Source organism: Pristis pectinata, chromosome 4 (genome assembly GCF_009764475.1).
Source record: "Pristis pectinata isolate sPriPec2 chromosome 4, sPriPec2.1.pri, whole genome shotgun sequence".
Lineage (NCBI taxonomy): Eukaryota > Metazoa > Chordata > Chondrichthyes > Rhinopristiformes > Pristidae > Pristis > Pristis pectinata.
In genome coordinates, this window is record NC_067408.1 from 100,082,888 (window position 1) to 100,103,434 (window position 20,547).

Consider the following 20,547-nt stretch of genomic DNA (forward strand, 5'->3'; position numbering starts at 1 on the left):
ATTGGCTGACACTTAAGTGGCAGGAAACTCATTTGTCATTTATCCTTTCATGCCAGAATATTGTCCAGGTTTTGCTTTTCATGACAAAGGATTTTTTCATTAACTGAGGAATGGCAAATAGGACAGAACATTGATCAGTGAGCATCTCCATTCCTGCCTTAATGATGGGAGGGAAGGTCATTAATGAAGTTAACAAAGATGTTTGGGTCTAGAACACTACACTGAGGAACTTCTGCAGTGATATCCTGAAGCTGATTTAATTAACCAACAACAGAACTATCTTCCTGTGTGCTGGGCATGACTCCAATCAATAGAGATTTTTTTCCATTACTAGGATTCTCTGATGCTGCATTTGTTCAAACACTTCATCGATAGCAACCTAAATGATATACAAATTTTCAGCTGCAGCATCTTATTGGAAGACTACTGAGACCTTCCACTTTAAACTTCACAGATTTATTTAGATTGCTGATAAACCAGTTTTTGGCCATTTGTTGTAACTTTCACAATTCATAACCAAGAAACTTTAGTTGTTTGTTCTTGCAAATTTGAAGCTTGCCACTGGAGGTCAGTATAAACATACCAAAAGGATCTTCTGCCTTTCCCTGTGTCATTGTGTAGATCGAATGGGATTAAAATCATATAGTGGGAGGAACCCAAAGAAATGCAGACCTTTGAGCATGAGAGTCCCTTGTTATTAAGCAGGCATCCAAATGCCCTCTTCTGCTCGCCCAATCATCATGTCAATGCAGGCTGCACAAAGGGTCACTGTGACTCCCAGTTTTATGCAATTTTAGGGCAAAACCAATAGTACACTTGAGCAGTCCTCCAAATTACATATTATCTGCAGCACAGACACAAGTCTCCCAGCCCAAATGAACTGATTGCTCCATATACAAATCTCCTCCTCTACCTGTTATCACTGCAGGTTATTTTGTTCCAAGCAATTACTTTCGTAAAAGTGAATTCAACCACCTTTAAAGGTGGCCAATAATGCTTTAACCATTGTTACATGCATTGTTCCAGTGTGTTCCATTTAAAGTATCAGACTTAAAATAGGAGGGAGGTGGGAATTCAATTCATGGAAAGGCAGACCTGGATCACAATTACTTCAATGCAATTCAGTTCTATATCTGCATGAACAAATTGACACTGAAATGCTCTGTATGCCACACTACATGTTAACCAGATGAAGATTGACTTAATAAGCCTGGAGGCAAGGAGGAAGTGTCTGCTCCTTTCAGCACAAGCAGGTGTACAAGGCCCACCTACATAGAACCTGAGAAAATATTCAGGAGAAATAAACTTTCCAGTCCAAACAAGGTGATTTAGGCGTTGTAATAATATCACCTTGTTATCATCATCACTGTCTGTGCACAGCAGATTACCGACTCTCCGAGATTGCCTCAGAGTCTCAGTGGATGAAGAATTGGTCCTCAGGATGCTGTCGTGAGCAAATCAGGAGCAAAATCATAGGACATTCAACAAAAAATATTTCTTTCCAAGAATTGCTCAAGGATAAATTTTGATGGTGCATCACCTTTTAAATAACTTTATCAAAACATTGATAGAAGAGATTCCGCAGATGCTGGAATCTGGAGCAACGCACACAAAATGCTGGAGAAACTCACAGGTCAGGCAGCAACTATGGAGGGAAATAAACAGTCAGTGTTTTGGGTCGAGACCCTTTATCAGGACTGGAAAGGAAGAGGGCAGAAGCCAGAATATAAAGGTCGGGGGAGGGGGAGGAGCACAAGCTGGCAGGTGATAGGCAAGTCCAGGTGAGAGGGGGAAGGTAGGTGGGTGGGGAGGGGGGACGAAAGGGAGTAATGTGAGAAGCTGGGAGGTGATAGGTAGAAGAGGCAAAGGGCTGAAGAAGAAGGAATCCAGTAGGAGGGGACAGTAGACCATGGAATAAAGGGAAGGAGGTGGGGAATAGAACGGGCAGGTCATGAGGGTGGGGGAGGGGAAAGGGAAGGGGTGAGGGCAAACAAGGGGGGGGAAGGGGCAGGGAAGGGAAAAACAGAGGGGAGGGGTTCCCAGAAGTTATAGAAATCAATGTTGATGCTGTCAGGTTGGAGACTCCCAAGGTGGAACATGAGGTGTTGTTCCTCCAACCTGCGTGGCAGTAGAGGAGGCCGTGAATAGACATGTCAATATGGGAGTGGGAAGTGGAATTGAAGGGGCTGGCCACCGGGTGATCCTGGCTGTTGCGGCAGATGGAGCGAAAGCGCTGGATGAAGCGGTCACCCAATCTGCGCCGGGTCTCACTGATGTGGATGAGGCTGCACCGGGAGCACTAGATGCAATAAATGACACCCTCGGATTCACAGGTGAAGCACTGCCTCACCTGGAAGGACTGTCTCGGGGCCCTGAATGGTGGTGAGGGAGGAAGTGTAAGGGCAGGTGCAACACTTTGCACAGTTGCAGGGATAAGTGCCGGGAGATTGATTGGTGGGGGGGGGGACAAGTGGGCCAGGGAGTAGCGGAGAGAGTGATCCCTACAGAAAGAGGAGGGGAGGAGCGGAAGATGTGCCTGGTGGTGGGATCCTGTTGGAGGTGGCGGAAGTTGCAGAGAATGTTTTATCAAAACATTGCCTGCATGTATGGATTTATGAATACTGAATGTATAATAATAATTCTAAGGCTGAAAGTTAGCAGATTCTGCTCCCTGCCTTTTACTGGAGTAGTTGAAGGTGCTGGGAGAAAAACTAAAGTCAAATCTCATCAAGATGTTAGGCTAAGCGTTGGAAATACAACAGAATGACAAGAAAATATTAACCCCTGGTCAGCCCAATGTGAATTTAACTTAATGTCATCACTTTTCCAGAAAAGAAATACTACTTTGTGTTTATCAACTCTAAAGTGGCATTTTTAGGGATGACCTTACTCTGAGTAATTTAACATAGGCCACACAGAGATCTATCCCACTATATTCCTTTTAATCTGTGGACTTTTCTGTAAGTGTAGAGTTACACAGGAATCATAGCTTGTGTTAAACATCCATCCCTTTTCCTGTTTCCACATTTGAAGTTTATTAATTCCTGCATGGTCTTTTTTTCCACTAGTGGAGTTCCAAACTCTCTCAGTTCAGCAGCATAATTCCCTCATGTCTACACTGTTTGAAGTGACAGCAGATTATATCAAAACAGGAGCAAGGTAACTGATCCCATAATTAGTACTTAATTGAATAACTCAGAATTAGATTAATCTACGCACGCAACCAAGTGTGCTGATCGGGGAAACAATTTACCCACCACTGACATAAAACATCTCAAGGCACTCTGTGAACAGACCAAGGAGATAGGAAGCAGGGTGACTGGGAGGATGCTAAAAATGGTAGGTTTTTGAAGAGGGTTTTGAAGAAAGTTAGACATTTATCAATGGGCATCTGTATGGTATCCAGGGCATGGTGGGTAGCACTCTTGCCAGAAGCAGAAGGTTGCAGATCAAGCTCCATCCAGAGACTTGGGCATAAATATCTAGGCTTACATTCCAATGTGGTGCTGAAGGAGTGACCTGCCAATACCTATTCCTCAGGTCACCAAAGCAGATTACCTCTTAGTTGTTCCTGAGAGTTCACTGGCTAATTCCTACATTACAAAAGCAGCTGTACTGTAGCACCATTTGGAACATGAAGTCACCCTATCAACAGAATGTCTTTCTTTGGGATCAGGATTAAAAAACTTTCAGAAGAAAACTGGAAGCATTTGCCTTCAATAATGGAAATGCATAAAGGAATACACAGGAGGCTCGACTCAAAGGAACATGGGCTGTATTCTGGGGTGTTAGGTAGGAAAACAGGCTCTCAAAAAGAGAGTGAGTATTTTAAAATGCATTTTAAAGTTGGAAGCAAATATAGATTGGCAGGAATTGAGGTGGTAGGACTCCAGCAAGGGATATATGTGGCAGTGATCTGTAAGCAAACATTTGGCATGGATGCCCCAAGGCAAAAAGTGCATTAAGAGTGCCTTAATTTATGAATGGATACTTCTGGCAAGGAACTCTGCCTGTGGTTCTTTGTTCAATAGAGTTTGTCATGTAAGGTTGCCCAAATTGTACACAGAGTGGTTCAAATTGTCAGACATTTGGATATGTAACCTGAGCAGGAATAATGATGGCACCAACAAAGAAGGGAGTGCCCAAACCCCAAAAGTATGGATGCAGAGAGGAAATGGGTGAACGTTCCAAATGCAGACTCTTCATCACAACTGAAAGAAATTGCAGGTAAACAGCATTTAAACAACAGCAGAAAAGTGCTGTTCACCTGTTATGTTTTCTAGTTTAACAAAGGATCCCTTCCTGAGCAGTTACTTCATCTGTTCCATTAGCAGGTGTTGATTGACCTGCTCGGTGTTCTCAGTATTTCACATTTTGGTTTGGCCTCCAACAGATGCAACATATTTGCTTTCAGCTCACAAAAGAGGAGAGAACTGTGAAATACTCACAGCGGGTTAAATACGTGAGCTGGTTAACATGCAGCAGGTGCACGTACACTGTTTTCTGTGTTCCATAATATTTCTATGTTGAAAGATATTGGGGATGTAAATTTTATTTTGAGAAACTTGGGCATTATAATGGAGGGAAGACGTGGTAAATGAGGGTATGGTGTTTAGGTCACACCAGACTTGGCTTTTAAAAACTTGCAGGTTGCAAAGACTGACAGAAACAAGAAATGTTGCGCTTATGATACAAACATGTTTTCAATGGTCATGCCAAGCCGTTGGAGAGTGTCAAATTGTAGAGTTTCCCACATAAATCAGATTTTATAGCATTTTCTGTGATAGGAAAATGACATTAAAGTAAACAATTGAGGAAATATTTTACAGCTTTGTCAAAATCAATCAGAACCTCTTCTCTACTCTTTGCCTATATTCTTTCCAAGCCAGCATGGACATGATGGGCCAAATGGCCTCATTCTACATCACAAATTTCTAAGACTTTTTAAGGAAATAAGAACATAAGAAATAGAAGCAGGAGTTGGTTATTTGGCCCCTCATACTGCTCCTCCATTCATTAAGATCATGGACGAACTTTTGGCTCAGAGCCACTTTGCTGCACCAACCTACATACAAATTAAAAGGAGTAGGTCACTAAAGCCTGCCCCACCATTTACCAGCACCATGGCTGAATTGATATCTGTAATTCCCCTAGCATCTAGCAATATATCAATCTCTTTCTTGAAAATACTCGGTGATAGAGCCACCACAGCCCTCTTGGAGAGAGAAGTTCAAAGATTCATTATCCTCGGTAAAGAAACTTTTTCTCATTTCTGTTCTGAATAGTGAACCCTTTATTTTGAGACCTTATCTCAGGTTCAAAACACCTGAACCAGGAGAAACCATTCCCGTATCTACAATGTCAAGCTCAGTAAGAATTTTGTACATTTCAATGAGATCACCTCTTGATCTTCTAAACTTAAGAATGCTAAACATCTCCTCATATGACAGACCTGTTACCCAGGAATCAGTTATGTTAACCTTAACTGAACTCACTCAATGGTAAATATATTTTTCCTTAGGTAGGGAGATGAGATTTGTTCACAGTATTCCAGATGCAGTCTCATCTGTGCCCTATAAAACTGGAGCAAGACATCTCTATTCTAATACTCAATTCCTTTTGCAGTAAAGGCCGACATATAATTTCTTCTCCTCACTGTGTACTGTATCTGCATGTTAATATTTAGTGATTCAAGTACATGGATGCCCAGGTGCCTCCGAGCACCAATTTCTTTCAATCTCTCATCATTTAAAAAATACTTCACTTTTCTATCTTTACTGCTAAAATGGATAACCTCACATTTTCCATATTGCACTTCATCTATTGCATTCTTTCCCATTGACATAACCTCTTTATGTCGCCATGAAGTCTCTCTGCCTCCTCATATTCCACACTGCTGGCCAGCTTTGTATTTCAAGTGATCCTCTTGTCTAAATCATAGATGAAGATTATGAACAGCTTGAGCCTCAGCACCAATACTTGGTGCACCTTACTAGTACAGATTCCTAATCTGAAAATGACCTGCTTATTCCATGACCTGTTAACTAATCCACTCCACCTGTCAGTATTACCCCAATATTGTGTGCTTTAATTTTGCTTAATAATCTCTGTCCTGGCACTTTATTGAAGGTTTTCTTAGAGTCCACAATAACTGGTTTATCATGTTCTATTGTGATCGACGACAGATGCTGGCATCTGGAACAACAAACAAAATGCTGGAAAAACTCAATGGATCAGGCAACATCTTTGCAGAGAAGTGGACTGTCAATGTTTCAGGTTGAAACCCTTCCAAGTGTCCTGTTACCACTTCCCTAAGAATAGATTCCAGCATTTTCCCTAATACTGATATCAGGCTAACTGGTTTATAGTTCCCTGTTTTCTCTCTCCTTTCTTTCTTAAAGTATGGGTTATACAGTATTTGCTGTCTCCTAATCTATGTGAATCACTCCTGAAACTATGAATTTTGGAAGATTCAGTACCTTTCTTCATCATTCCTACAATGGCAAAAGTTTACCTTATCTTTTCAAAATTACGGGTTTTAGTGTCGACCACATCCAATCAATCTCTATTTAAATTCTAACTCCTGAGAATGTTACACTAAATGGTAACTATCCCCTTTCCTGTTCCATGGATCAGACTTTACTGAGGGAGTTCTGCATTGCCATATTCTCTTTGAATGTCAACCTGAGGCAATTCTTCTCTCAGGTAGGATCAAAAGATCTCATGACAATATTCTGAGAAACTAACACAGGTGTCCAGACCAGTATTGACCCCTCAGTCAAGGTCATTCAAATAGATTAGCTGGTCCTTATCACATCACTGTTTGCAAGATCTTGCTGTGCACAAACTGGCAGCTCTGCTTCTTATTCTAAAATGGAGTTTATTTCTTTTGTTCTAATTGTGTTCTTTCTTGTAAAAATTGTGTATAATTTATGTTTAATTTACGCTTTTCTTGTGAATGTCGCTTATAGAATGCTATGTGCCTGTGATATTGCTGCGGGTAAGTTTTTCATTGCACCTGTGCATACATGTACCTGTGCATATGACAATAAACTCGACTTTAGACTTTGTACAACAGTGACTACACATAAGTACTTTATTGGATGTAAAACACTTTGGCATGACTTGTGACCATGAAAATCATTGTAGAAATACATGTCATATTTGTTTTTAATATGAAATGATCCTGGGTTTTGAGGAGGTCTTTGTGGCAGAAATTTAAACACACCAAATTTCCACCAATTTCATGAGGATAGATTGATGGGTACCACATTAGAATTGGAATCGGTTTATTATTGTCACATTGTCATTATGCAAGTACAGTGAAAAACTTATCTTGCATATCTTTCATACAGATCAATTTATTACACAGTGCATTGAGGCAGTACAAGGTAAAACAATACAGAATGCAGAATAAAGTGTCACAGCTACAGAGGAAGTGCAGGGCAAGTAGACAATAAGGTGCAAGCTCATAATGAGGTAGATTGCGAGGTCAAGAGTCAATCTTATCATACTAGGGAACCGTTCAATCGTCTTATAACAGCGGGCTAAAAGCTGTCCTTGAGCCTAGTGGAGTGAAAGGTTGTTGTCATGGCACCATGTCACTAAGCTCTCTATCCTCCTTCCTCTATCTCCTTCCTGTCTCATCATTATTTGAGATACGGTCCACATTGGTAGGTTTGAACAAACTTTACAATGCATCACAATGTTCATGAGATAACGATGGGGGTAAAGGTCACTCTTAAGTTGTTCTGCCTTATTTAATGAGCTAAAACAAAAAAAATTACAAAATTTGAAATGTTCATTCAATGTAAAATTACAGATATTACCATATAAAGAAGACCATGCAGACAGAGCGAACTAACTCTAGCCATGTTGTTTCTTTGACTGGAACTAACCAACTTCTCTCTCATTTTCCCTAATCTCTTTTACATTCTTCCTTCGCAATCTTATCCTTCCTATGTTATCTCACATTATGCCTTTGATTTGATGCCACTATGACTGATGTATTCCATGATGTAATAACCCTCTGCATGCAAAAAGAATTCCCTTCATTCTTTGTGATGGGTACATTGGGCCAAATGATGCCACAATTCTATAAATGGATCTGTTTTATGATACTAGAGCTGCTCCATAGTTGATCTCCACTCATTACTAATTCACCAGCCCATGGAAACAAATTTTATTTCTTTCAATACCTTGGATAATTTAAAAAAAACTTTTGCTAGATCTTTTTATTTAATCTTCTTTGAACGCGCTTTGTGCATGGACTAAATTTATGACTGAATTTGTTCCTCAAGATGCGAAACTTTGTGCGTTAACACGCAAGAAGCTCAGCACACATTGTGCAGTTTGGATCTGGGCAAGCTGGGTGGACTGACATCTTCAGACTTCTATGACTTGACTGAGTAGAAACAGCTACAGGGTAATTGTTGTCCCAGTAAACAGAAGCTTCCTGCTCTTTGCCACTGCTGGATCACGCCTGTTAGCATTTTGAGTTATTTCTGTGCCCTCTTTTTGCTCTTTCCTTTGCAGCAGGGGCCCAGCTACAGAATATATTGTAGGGAATCAACTACAAGTTCTGAATATAAGGGACGATTTTCATATATTCACTCCCTTTCGTTATATGTAAAATGCGTAAAAACTGCTTTGCACTTGCAGCCCTGAAGAATCTAAAACTTCATCCTTCGCTGTGGTGGCCTTTGGGTTTCGTTTAAGCTAATGGAACATCTGCTATCTGCACAAACTCAGCTGTGCTACAGTGGAACGCTACCATCTTAATCTTTATTAATTAGAAAGGCCTCTTTCAATGTGCCACATTGATTGCTCCTCATTTGTTTACATTGCTTGAACTTCTGGTTTCAATGTGCTCAACATGTGGTTTTGCCAGTGGTCCCAAGGGGCTCCTATCAGTCTCCACAAATTCCAAGCAGTCTGCAGCTGTGTCTGTACAAAAGAAAATGAAGTGACGGAACGGATCTCAGTGCTGGGTGCTTCACTTGTGGCCAGCAGGTTAGGGCAGTCACTATTCTCTCACCTCTCTGTGCCTCTTCTACCTTAGCGTGGTTGAATCAGAGTGGTTGAGCTCTCCTGCAGACTACTGTCCTAAGTGATGAAGCCAAGGTAGAGAGTAGTACAAGGTAGACACAGTACAAGCCAGAAGTTACCACTCCATTCCTGATCTCTTTTGAATTAATTAATATGTCTTGGGGAGTAGGAAGGAAATGATGGGGTCAGTTGGTAACAATCATACTTCTGAATTGGAATGTTGTGGTTACGCGGAGACTTGAACACAAGAATTATGACTTTTGCACCACCTTTAATTTTTAAATCATCACAGGTTGCTTTGCAGGAAGGATAATCAAATAAATTCTGGCACCATGTCACAAAAGGAGATACCAGGGTGGGTTGGCAAATACTCGGTCAAAGAGATTAGTTTTAAAGGCATGAATCATAGCTAGTGAGGGATTCCGGGGTTTAGATCTAAGATGGCTGATAACACAGCAGCTGCAGGTGGAGAGAGGGGAATTAGGGATGAACAAGAGGCCAGAATAGGAAGGGAACAAGTTCTCACCAATTTTTATTGGTGCGCCATAGAAAGCATCCAAGTCAGATGCATCACGGCTTGGTATGGTAACTGCTCTGCCCGTGTCTGCAAGAAACTGTAGAGAGTTGTGGACACAGCTGAGCACATCAAGGAAACTAGCCTCCCCTCCATGGACTCGTGTCTACACTTCTTGCTGCCTTTGTAAAGTAGCCAGCATAATTAAAGACCCCACCCACCCCGGGCAATCTCTCTTCTACCTCACACACACCCCCCCACCCCCATCGGACAGAAGAAACAAAAGCTTGAAAGCACGTACCACCAGGGTCAAGAACATCTTCTATCCCACTGTTATAAGACTATTGAATGTTCCCTAATACAATAAAATGGACTATTGACTTTACAATCTACCTCGTTATGACCTTGCACCTTATTGTCTACCTGCACTGCACTTTCTCTGCAGCTGTAATCTTTATTCTGCATTCTGTCATTGTTTTCCCTTGTACTACCTCAATACACTGTGTCATGAATTGATCTGTATGAACGGTATGCAAGACAAGTTTTTCATTATACCTCGGTACATGTGACAATAATAAACCAATTTACCATTTACCAAGGTACTGAGGTGACTATTAGTCTGGAGGAGATAACAGAGATAGGAAAGGGTGAACCACAGAGAGATGTGAGAAATAGGATTAAGAATTTTTAAATTATGGCAGGATAAAGGGCAGTCAGTGAACACTGGGATGGTGGGGGAGTGGGACTCATCACAGACTGAAATGTTTTTAAATGAGGTTTAAACTGAGGCTGATTTGAGAAAGTTCTAGCCAATAGTTATCCCTCAACTACATCACAAAAACAAGATTATCCCGCTATTATCAGATTAATAGTTAGGGATAATGCTATATACAACACTACAAGGATAACTATAGTCCAAAATGACTTAATTGGCTGTAAGGTGTTCATGGATCTTCTGAGGCCATGGAGGAAATGACAGAGATGCCAGTGTTCCTTTTGTACAGGAGCCTTCAGTATCTCAGTGCTGGGATAGCAAAAATAACTGTGCTCTCTTCCCTTCCGGACTTTGCCTCAAAGCAGAACCTGTCTTTTACGCTTTCCAGAATCAGCTTCATAACATGAAAGCTAACCACGTACTCAAGGAATGCAGTGTTGTTGGAGCTACTTTCTAGGCGCCAGCAAATTCAGGAGGGAGGACAGAAAATTAGAGTTGTGGATGGGGGCAGGAAGAAGTGGTTGATGGAAACATTTTCTTTCCGGTCTGAATCTCACTTCAGCTCATTTATTTCTACTGAATATGCATTTCTTCAGCTCCTTGTCTCGGCAGGAGGGAGATGGGTATTTGGGATTTTGGTCTGGGACGCACTCTGGTCGAAATAGATATCTCGGGCAAACTCCACATGGCAACAGTTATTTGGCTCTCACAACCTTACGAATGTGTCCATTTGAAGCATTTCAGTGCCCCCTCTGAATTGTACAATTCAATATGTTGTAGCGTAGACAATCTGTTTATCTTATTTTCAGAAGGACAAATTACCATTTAATGCAACTGAATAATACCGACATAGCTACAGCAATTCTTTTGTGATTGTGTGCTTAAGTTGCTTTTGGCTGATGGATGGAAATAGCAGCAAGTGTTCCATGGGAAATACAATGGTGGGGCGCAGGCTGGATCACCACTACTTAATCACTAAAGCCACTTTGGACACCTTAAATTAAAAAGAATATTATGTGTGCACAGTAACAAACACACTACTGACAAAGGTGATCTGCATTTACACAGAGTATTTAATACTCAAGTGTTAAATCCTGAGACACTTCAGAACAATGTTGAATAGAGAAAAATTGATATCCAACCAATGTGGAGATATTAGGACAGGTGACCAAGCGCTTGCTTAAGGAGGTAGATTTTAAGGAGCAGTTTAAAGGAAGGGGAGGATGCAGAAGTGCTTGATGCCTTAAGGTCAAGTTTACTGACGATGCCACAGCAGTCAAAATTGCACAAGGGGACAGAAATGGAGAAGACAGATGGCACAGTGAGCTGTTGGAACTTTCAGAAATAGGGGAGAAACCACAGAGAAGTTTGAAGTCCAGCGCACAAGTATTAATTCTCAGCTCAAATATGCTAATGTATTTCTTCATCCCAATACTTTTGTTAAAAAAGGGTGAATGTGAATGTAAGTGATTTTCTGGCTTTAGCACTGCGAATATTTGGATGTTGGCAATGGATGTGCACACAGACTCTTGACAATCTCACAATTTTCTGTTTGGTTCCACATGTGCAACCTCACGTATTTTATTCTGAGGCAGCTTTTTGTTTTCCAGGTCACAGAGAGTGTAGTTAGATAAATCAAACCTTTGACAAGGTACAACATCCTGGCCTCATTTGAAAAACTGCTCTCTTGTGTGATATCCATGAGCTGCTGAACTGAGCACACACCCCCCCTCAAAAAGCACAAAGATTGGGCAATGATATATGGCCATTTGGCTACTGGCTGCAATATCTGTACAGCAGTTCCTTGGGGAAACATACTTCTTGGTCGCACATTGTTTCTCACTGTCATCAAAGATCTGCAGGATACCATCATCCGTGAACTTCTCCCCTTCACTGATATCACCAACATCTTCAAATGGTTACTCTGGAATACCAGCCAAATCAGCTGACTTAGACAACCTTGTGGCTCTGAGAAATGCTGTGTTACCTTCAGTGTTGATACCAGGACAATAAATGAGAACGATTTACTATAAAGTTTCCTGCTCATGTACAGCGTGAGGAATGCAAACTAGGACAAATAAGAAGGAAGAGTTACTGTGAAAACTGTTGCAATTGTCAAGAATTCTGTACTTCTTCATTTTGTACTGTGCATAAATGGAATATTATGTAAGAATCAGACAAAGAACACATCTTTTCCTAGGATTTGAACAGTCCAAGTTCATAGGAAGCAGCAACTAACTTGATCTCTTCCTGTCCTGTAGGAAACTAATGATTTCTTGTCTCTGCAAAGACCTCAATTTCTTACCAAGGTACTCCTAAAGATGGGTATATCAACAACTATAAACTGGACTTAGACAGTAAATTAACTTTATTTATATTTGCAGAAATAAAATGAACAAAATGTAGTTAATTGCCTGATCTTATACTATTTGCTTTGGACAGCAGTGGATGTAATCATTGTCTCTTTATTACCAGTCTATAAACAGGTCCAACATTTATCACTCACCTCAGACTACTTTGGTTCCCAGACTTTATGGTTTAGTTATTATTCTCTCTTAGCTTAAAGGTTTCTGTGACCAATACTCTCTGAATTTCACAGAATGCACAGTACATTCCAAATTAATGTAAACAAACAATACTGACATTACTCATTGGAGGTTCGGGGGGAGTGGGAAACATGCTGGGAGCTTGTGGTGAAGCAGGTTGGAAGCTGAGGTGGGGGACTGCAGACCAGAAGGGAACAAGTGGACTGGAGCATCAGAGGCTGAGATATTGCCTGGAAGAATTGTAGGTTCAAAGAGGATAGTTGGACTGAGGCAGAGGAAGGGACAGTGTGGGAGTGCTGCACCTTGTGACGTCAGTGACTGTCTGGGAGTGGTGGGTGTTGGAGAGAAATAAAAATAGGAAATGCTCAAAATACTTGATGGTTCCCCCATTTTCTGCTTTTATTTCAGATTCCTATTTTCTACTTTTTGGCCATTGATGGAGTTTGTTTTAATGTATCTGGGAGGACCCAAAGGATGGAGGTAAGTAATTTACTTAATTTGCAGCCCTTCCAGTTTGGTACTGTGGAAGTAAAAACATGCTGTCCTCCAATGGCAGGAGCCTCCAGGACAACATGTTCCAAGTTACCCTGCAATGCCCCAAAAGGTGATCTGGACATGATGTCATAGAATCATAGAGACATACAGCACAAAATCAGGGCCTTTAGCCCACTGAATCCACACTGACTGGCAACCACCCATTCACACTAATTCTACATTAGTCCCTTCTTAAAATTCTTCTATATATATATATATATAAACCACTCACCTCTGATGTGGAAATTAAAGTGAAATGACTCTCAATGAGAAGTGCCTGGTTGAACTTTCCAAGTGATGGGAGTTGACCTGGAAATGACTGCTATTGTGTTTCACTCATCAAAAATAATTGATTTTCATTGCATATCACTGAAAAAAATACTGAAACAGTGTCAATCAACTGAATTTCCAGGCAAATGAAGTTGGACGTCTATCTTAGACCTTCTCTACCTGTAGCTTGGTATTATATATCCATTTACATTCACTTTATAAGTCTAGTTCTGCCTCTGTAATAATATCACAGAATTAATTGCATGTCAAGGGTGATTACAGAGAAAATGATAAGATTAAACTGACACTAAGAGGACAAAGATGTGACAAAACAAAAGATGATGAAGCAAACATAAGGGTTAAACACGTTCTTCATAAGCTACTCCTAACAAAATTAGGTAATCAACCAGAGTTTTAAAGAATCAGACTCTCCCGTCTCCCAATGCAATGTTTCTACAAGAGAATTTTCCTGCATGGTGCCCAAGTATTAATTACAGAAGCAGCAGTGGAGTTGAAAACTAAATTGTGAACTAAGAATAGAGTGCCTCTTCATGTAAAGAATCTTTTCATGCTGTAGGTGTTATAATAAATACATTAAAATATTGAAAGGCTGGCTAAGGTGTGAATAATACATCAGACTCCCTCTAAACCTGTGTATTTGACATTAATTAAGTTTTCTGTAGAAGTAACTTTGGCCCTTGTAACACTTTTGAAGTGGTATTTCAACTGCAAGTAATACAGCTTGTGATGTAAATAGATATATTACAATCTTGGTTGCTCAGGTATGCTTGGCCACATTTAATAGAAAGTTATTTTGGGGATCATATAATGCAAACCTGCTTGACTTGGCTTAGCATTCAGTCTCAATCACAAAGATGCCATCGCTCTTTTGACACTGGGTCATTCAATCATCCTCTGTCCTCCTACTCACTCTCCCCATGAACTCCTCGAGAAATATTAGCAATTATGGTCAAATTCACTGCTGCAGACATTTGTCAATGAAAAATAAATTATGGCCACTTGACTATATTTCACTTAAGCCCCTTCACTTAAACCCTTTAGCAACTGTCAGAAAGAGAGGAAACCATTGTTTCCTGTGTCTGAGCTGGTTCAAACCCAGGTCTCAAACCCAATAAAGGCCACCATTCTAACACTCTAGCATGGGTAATCCAGAAAAAATGAACTGCCAATTATATTCCAGATTTACTTAAGCTCAATCACATTCCAATTTTATTAAACAAAAACTGACTCTATTGGAGGCTGCCCAAACTCTTTCAAACTCAAGGGTGTAACATATTTAGAAAAGATAGACAGGGAAAAAGTGAGGACACAGAGTACTAGCATCACATAATGGAAATAGAAGAATGAGACTTGCAATAAAGAAAGCAAAAACAAGAACACAAGCAAATAATAGATCCCTTAAGCCTGTCCCACTATTCAGTATGATCGTGGCTGACCTGCCCCAGATTTCAATTCCTTTTCTGCACCAGTTCCTCAAAGCACTCAATTTGTTTATTGATTTCCTCTTATCGACTTTCTCTTTAAATACCCCAAATTATCTAGCCTCCACAATCCTCCAGGCTAGAGAAATCCAGAGATTCACCATTCTCTGCAAGAAGAAATTCCTATGCACCCCGGTTTTAAATGACCACCCCCTTATCTTGTACCTTGTTGAAGACATAGGAATATTTTAATATCTAGCTTGCCTTGCCCCCTTAGGATGTTTCAACAAGATCACCTCTCATTCTTCTAAACTCCAAAGAATACAGATTTGAGTTCTTTTGCCTCTCATCCCAGGAATTAGCCCAGTGAATCTCTGTTGGACTGACTCCAAAACTAGAATATCATTTCTTAAATAAGGGAACCAAAATGATGCACAGATCTTTAGGTGTGGTCTTACACAATTGTAAATATAGAAAAGAGAAAGAAAGGACTGGAGATGCTGGAATCTAGATGAAAAACACTATGATGCTGGAGGAACTCAGCAGGCCAGGCAGCATTGTGAAGAAAAGCAGGTGGTCAATGTTTTGGGTCAGGACCCTACTGTACTCTACTACTTACAAGCTTCAACCTCTGTGCAATAAATGCCATTCTACCATTTGCCTTCTTGACTGCTTCTGCACCTACTTGTTAACCTTTTATGATTCATGCATGAGAACACCAGGAACCCACTGTACTTCATTCATTTGCAATTTCTTTCCAATTAGATAATAGTCTGCCTTTTGATTCCTCTTACTGAAGCACATTAAACTCTTAAGTTTTTGTCCACTCATGCAATCTATCTATAACCTATTGCAGAGTCTAAATGTCCTCATTGCAACTTGCCGTCTCACCTATTTTAGTGTCATTGGCAAACTTGGATATCTTACGCACTGTTCCCTCCAGGTCATTAAATCCAAATAATAAACAATTGAGGACCAAGAACTGATCCTTGGGGCGCTCCACTATTTGGAAACTTCCAGCATGAAAAAGACACGTTTATTCCGACTATTGATAATGAGTCTTAAATCCATGCTAGCACACTTTCTCCAGTGTTGTGAGCTCTCGTCCTGTGCACCAGCCTTTTATGTGGCAAATGCCTTCTGGAAATCCAAATACACTAGAAGTTCTCCTCCAGTGACTCTATTTATACGTTGAACTCCATAAAATTTGTCAAACATTATTTATTTTGTAAAATCATGTTGAGTGGGTTTGATTATGTTTAGATTTTCTAAATGATGAGCTAATTCTATCTTGAAAACAGACTCTTGCCAACAAAAGACATAAAGATAACAGGCCTATAGCTTTTTGTCTCCCTTCCTTCTCCAACAAGAGAATCACATGTGTGATTTTCCAATCCATTTGTACCTCTCGGAACTCACTGAGTTTTGAAACTTTTTGACTAATGAATCCACTGTCTCTGAAGCCACTTCCTTTAAAACTTTTAGGTGCAGATTATTGTGTCCTGGCAACTGGCCTGCCTTTAGTCCCATTAGTTTTTCCAGTAGAAATTCACAGAACATTCACAGGTAGACAGGCTGGTGAAGAAGGCTTTTGGCACACTTGCCTTCATAAGTCAGGGCACTGAGTATAGAAGTTGGGAGGTCATGGTGCAGTTGTACAGGATGCTGGTGAGGCCGTACTTGGAGTACTGTGTTCAGTTTTGGTCTCCCTGCTATAGGAAAGATGTTATTGAACTGGAAAGAGTGCAGAAAAGATTTACAAGGATGTTGCCAGGACTTGAGGGACTGAGTTATAGGGGAAGGTTGGGCAGGCTAGGACTTTTTTCCTTAGAGCACAGGAGAATGAGAGGTGATCTTATAGACGTGTATAAAATCATGAGGGACAGAGACAGGGTGAATGCACTCAGTCTTTTTCCCAGGGTTGGGGAATCAAAAATGAGAGGGCAGGTAGGTTTAAGGTGAGAGGAGAAAGATTTAATAGGAACTTTAGGGCAATTGTTTTACACAAAGTGTGGTATGTATGTGGAATGAGCTGCCAGAGGAAATGGTTGAGGCAGGTACAATAACAACTTTTGAAAGATAGTTGGACAGGTACATGGATTTAAGGGTTTAGAAGGTTATCAGCCAAATGCTGGCAAATGGGATTAGCTTGGAGGGGGCATCTTAGTCAGCATGGACCAGTTGGGCCGAAGGGCCTGTTTTCATGCTGTATAACTCTTTATGACCTTGTCCCTTGTGATAGGGATTGTTACAAGTTCTTCCATGTTATTTGAAACAAGCTCGTCTATTATCTTTGGGATATTCATGGTGTCCTCCATTGTGGCTCTGATGCAAAGTATTGGTCTAACCTATCCACCATTTCCTATTATTAATTCCCCTGTCTTACCCTCCAGGTGTCCCACACTTACTCCAGTTACTCTCTTCCTTTTTGTATATCCATTGAACCTCTGACTGTTTGTTTTGATATTACTGATTTTCTCCATCCTTACTAGCCTTTTCCTCTGGTCTACCACTAATCCCTCTATCTAATTGGGATAAATTTCTGCTGAGCGTTATGAGCTAGCTGCTTAAATATGTGCCACTGTTCACCCACTGACTTATCCCTTAACTGATCTGCTCAGTCCACTCTGGACAATTTTACCTTCATTTACCTTCATCAATCCCCTTTGCTCTGTCTGCTGTAAAAGCCAGGATCTCCTGGTGGCCAACCATTTTAATTCCACTTCCCATTCCCACACTGACATGTCCGTCCATGGCCTCCTCTACTGCCGTGTTGAGGCTAGATGCAGATTAGAGGAACAGCACCTCATATTCCGTCTTGGTAGTTTCCAACCTGACAGCATCGACATCAATTTCTCTAACTTCTGGTAACCACTCCCCCTGTCCCCCCTCCTTTGTTTTCCCTTATCCTCCTGGCCCCTTTACCCATTCTCTTTCCTTTCCCCACCCTCATGACCTGCCCATCACCCACACCTTCCCTCCTCTGGTTCCGCACTTCCTTCCCTGTATTCCAGGGTCCACTGTCCTATCCTTTCTTTTTCAATCTTTTTATTAGTTTTCAAATTAATACAGATTAATATATAACATCAATGTTTGTACATGTAATACAAAGAGATCAGGAGAACAATCATGGCATAGATAATCATAACAATAAAATATAAAACATCTGTAGATCCCACGATCTCTTAGTAAATGAATATAATATAAAAGAAAGGAAAGAAAAAGATTTATTATATATATAAAAGAAAAGAAAGAAAAAAAATCCCCAAATCAATAAGAAAAATTATGAACAATATATCAAACCAAACTAAACTAAACAGAAAAATTTCAAAAAAAAGAAAAAAAAAGAAAAAAAAAGATTGGACTGAAATTTCTCAGTAGAAACAGAGCAATATTATTTGTCAACTTCGTTCCTCTAAATTGGAAAGTTATTGAAAGGGGATCTATATCATGTGAAAATATTGAATAAATGGACTCCAAATATCTTCAAATTTAAGCGACGGATCAACAGTACCACTCCTAATTTTTTCCAAGTTTAAACATGATATAGTTTGAGATACTGTCCTATCCTATCAGATTTCATCTTCTTCAGCCTGTTGGCTCTTCCACCTATCACCTCCCAGCTTCTCACATCATTCCCACTCCCCCCCACCACCTATCTTCCCCCTCTCAGCTGGATTCACCTATCACCCGCCAGCTTGTCCTCCTCCCCTCCCCTCCCCCCACCCTTTTATTCTGGTTTCTGTCCTCTTTATATCTAGTCTTGATGAAGGCTCTTGGCCCAAAATGTTGACTGTTCATTTCCCTCCATAGATGCTGCCTGACCTGTTGCATTCCTTCAGCATTCATTGTGTTTTACCTTCATATCTTTGCAAATTCCTTTATTTAAGGTGAGAAATCTGGTTTTGGACACAGATGGAGAAAGATGTATACAGACAAATTTAAGAAATGAGTTGAGAGCAGGATAATATTAATACAGAATTTCAGTGGACTGAAGTTATAGATACAGGAGGTATGGGAGTGGAGTTCTTACAATATATACAGGATTTCTATCTAACCCGATATATAGAAAACCCAACAAGGGTAAGTTTGCTAGTGGAGTGAGTAATGGGAAAGCAGATAAAAAGTAGTAAAAGAGGGAAATATCCGGGCAATGGGGACCATAATTTTGAAAAACAGAAAAAAGATTGCAATTGGTAGAATTAGTTCTGATAAAAAGTCATTAACCTAAAATTTTAGCTCGGTTTCTTCCTCCACAGATACTACTTGACCTGTTAAATATTACCCGTATCTTCTATTCTTATTTCAGTGACCAAAATATTTGCTGCAGGATATATATTGAAAATGACACAAACGTGGCCAGAAACTTTAACAGGTTGAAGAAAAGCTGATTTGAAAGGGTTGAGAATAGAACTTGCGTAGTTAAATTGTGCAACGATATTGGCCAACATTGACATAGAACAATGAGAAAAAATGAAAATCAGAACATCTGTAGATAAACAGAAAATGCTGGAAATGGTCAGCAGGTCAAGACACATCCGTGGGAAGAGAAGCAATAGCCTGAATGTTCCCCTTTTTACTGGGTTCTGATGAAGGGTCTTCAACCGGCAATGTTCACTCTGTGTCTCTTCCCACAGATGTAGCCTGACCTGTTAAGCATTCCCAGCATTTTGTGCTTTTATTTTACGTCTAAAACTGTGTTCAGCAGAATGCAGGATAAATATGTTTCACTGAAAGGAAAGAACAAATGAAACACTCATGAAACTCTATGGATGAATAAAGACAGAATGGAACAGTTGAGGGTCAGGAAAGAGTAATACATTAAGTGTACGGACAGCAGAGGAGTGCATGACAAGGGGAAGTATTCAGATCTTAGGACTGGTCAGAAAAATAATTAGAAAGACAAAAGGCAACTATGAAATTAAATTATCAAGGAACAGAAAATATAACAGTAAAATAATTTACAGACATAGCTGTAAAAAAGAATGGAATGGGATGAGCAACATTAAAAGATAGATGGGCCATTGCCACAGGGAGATGCCAGAAATATTAACTTATTATATTGGTTCAACATTTACCTGAAAGATAGAACATTACATTAGGCAATGAGATAAATAGGGGATAAGTGCATACAAAATAGAAAAAAAAGATATATTAAATAAGGAAAGAAACTTAAGAACTCCAGCACAGGGATATTTCACTCATATATTAAAAAGAACACAAGAGGGAAGAGGTAGCAGAAGAATTATTACTCATATTTAATAATTCATTGGCAAAAAGGGTAGTGCCAAAGGACTCTCAGATATATAAGACAATACATATACTTAAGAAGGGGCTAGAACATGTCTTGGCAATAGTGGACCAGTTTATATTACCAGATAACATTAGTAAAAGAAAAATAATGGAAACTCTACTAAAGGAGATAATAAAGAACATTTAGAAATGAAAGGTATAGTCATGAATACAACAGATGTTCAG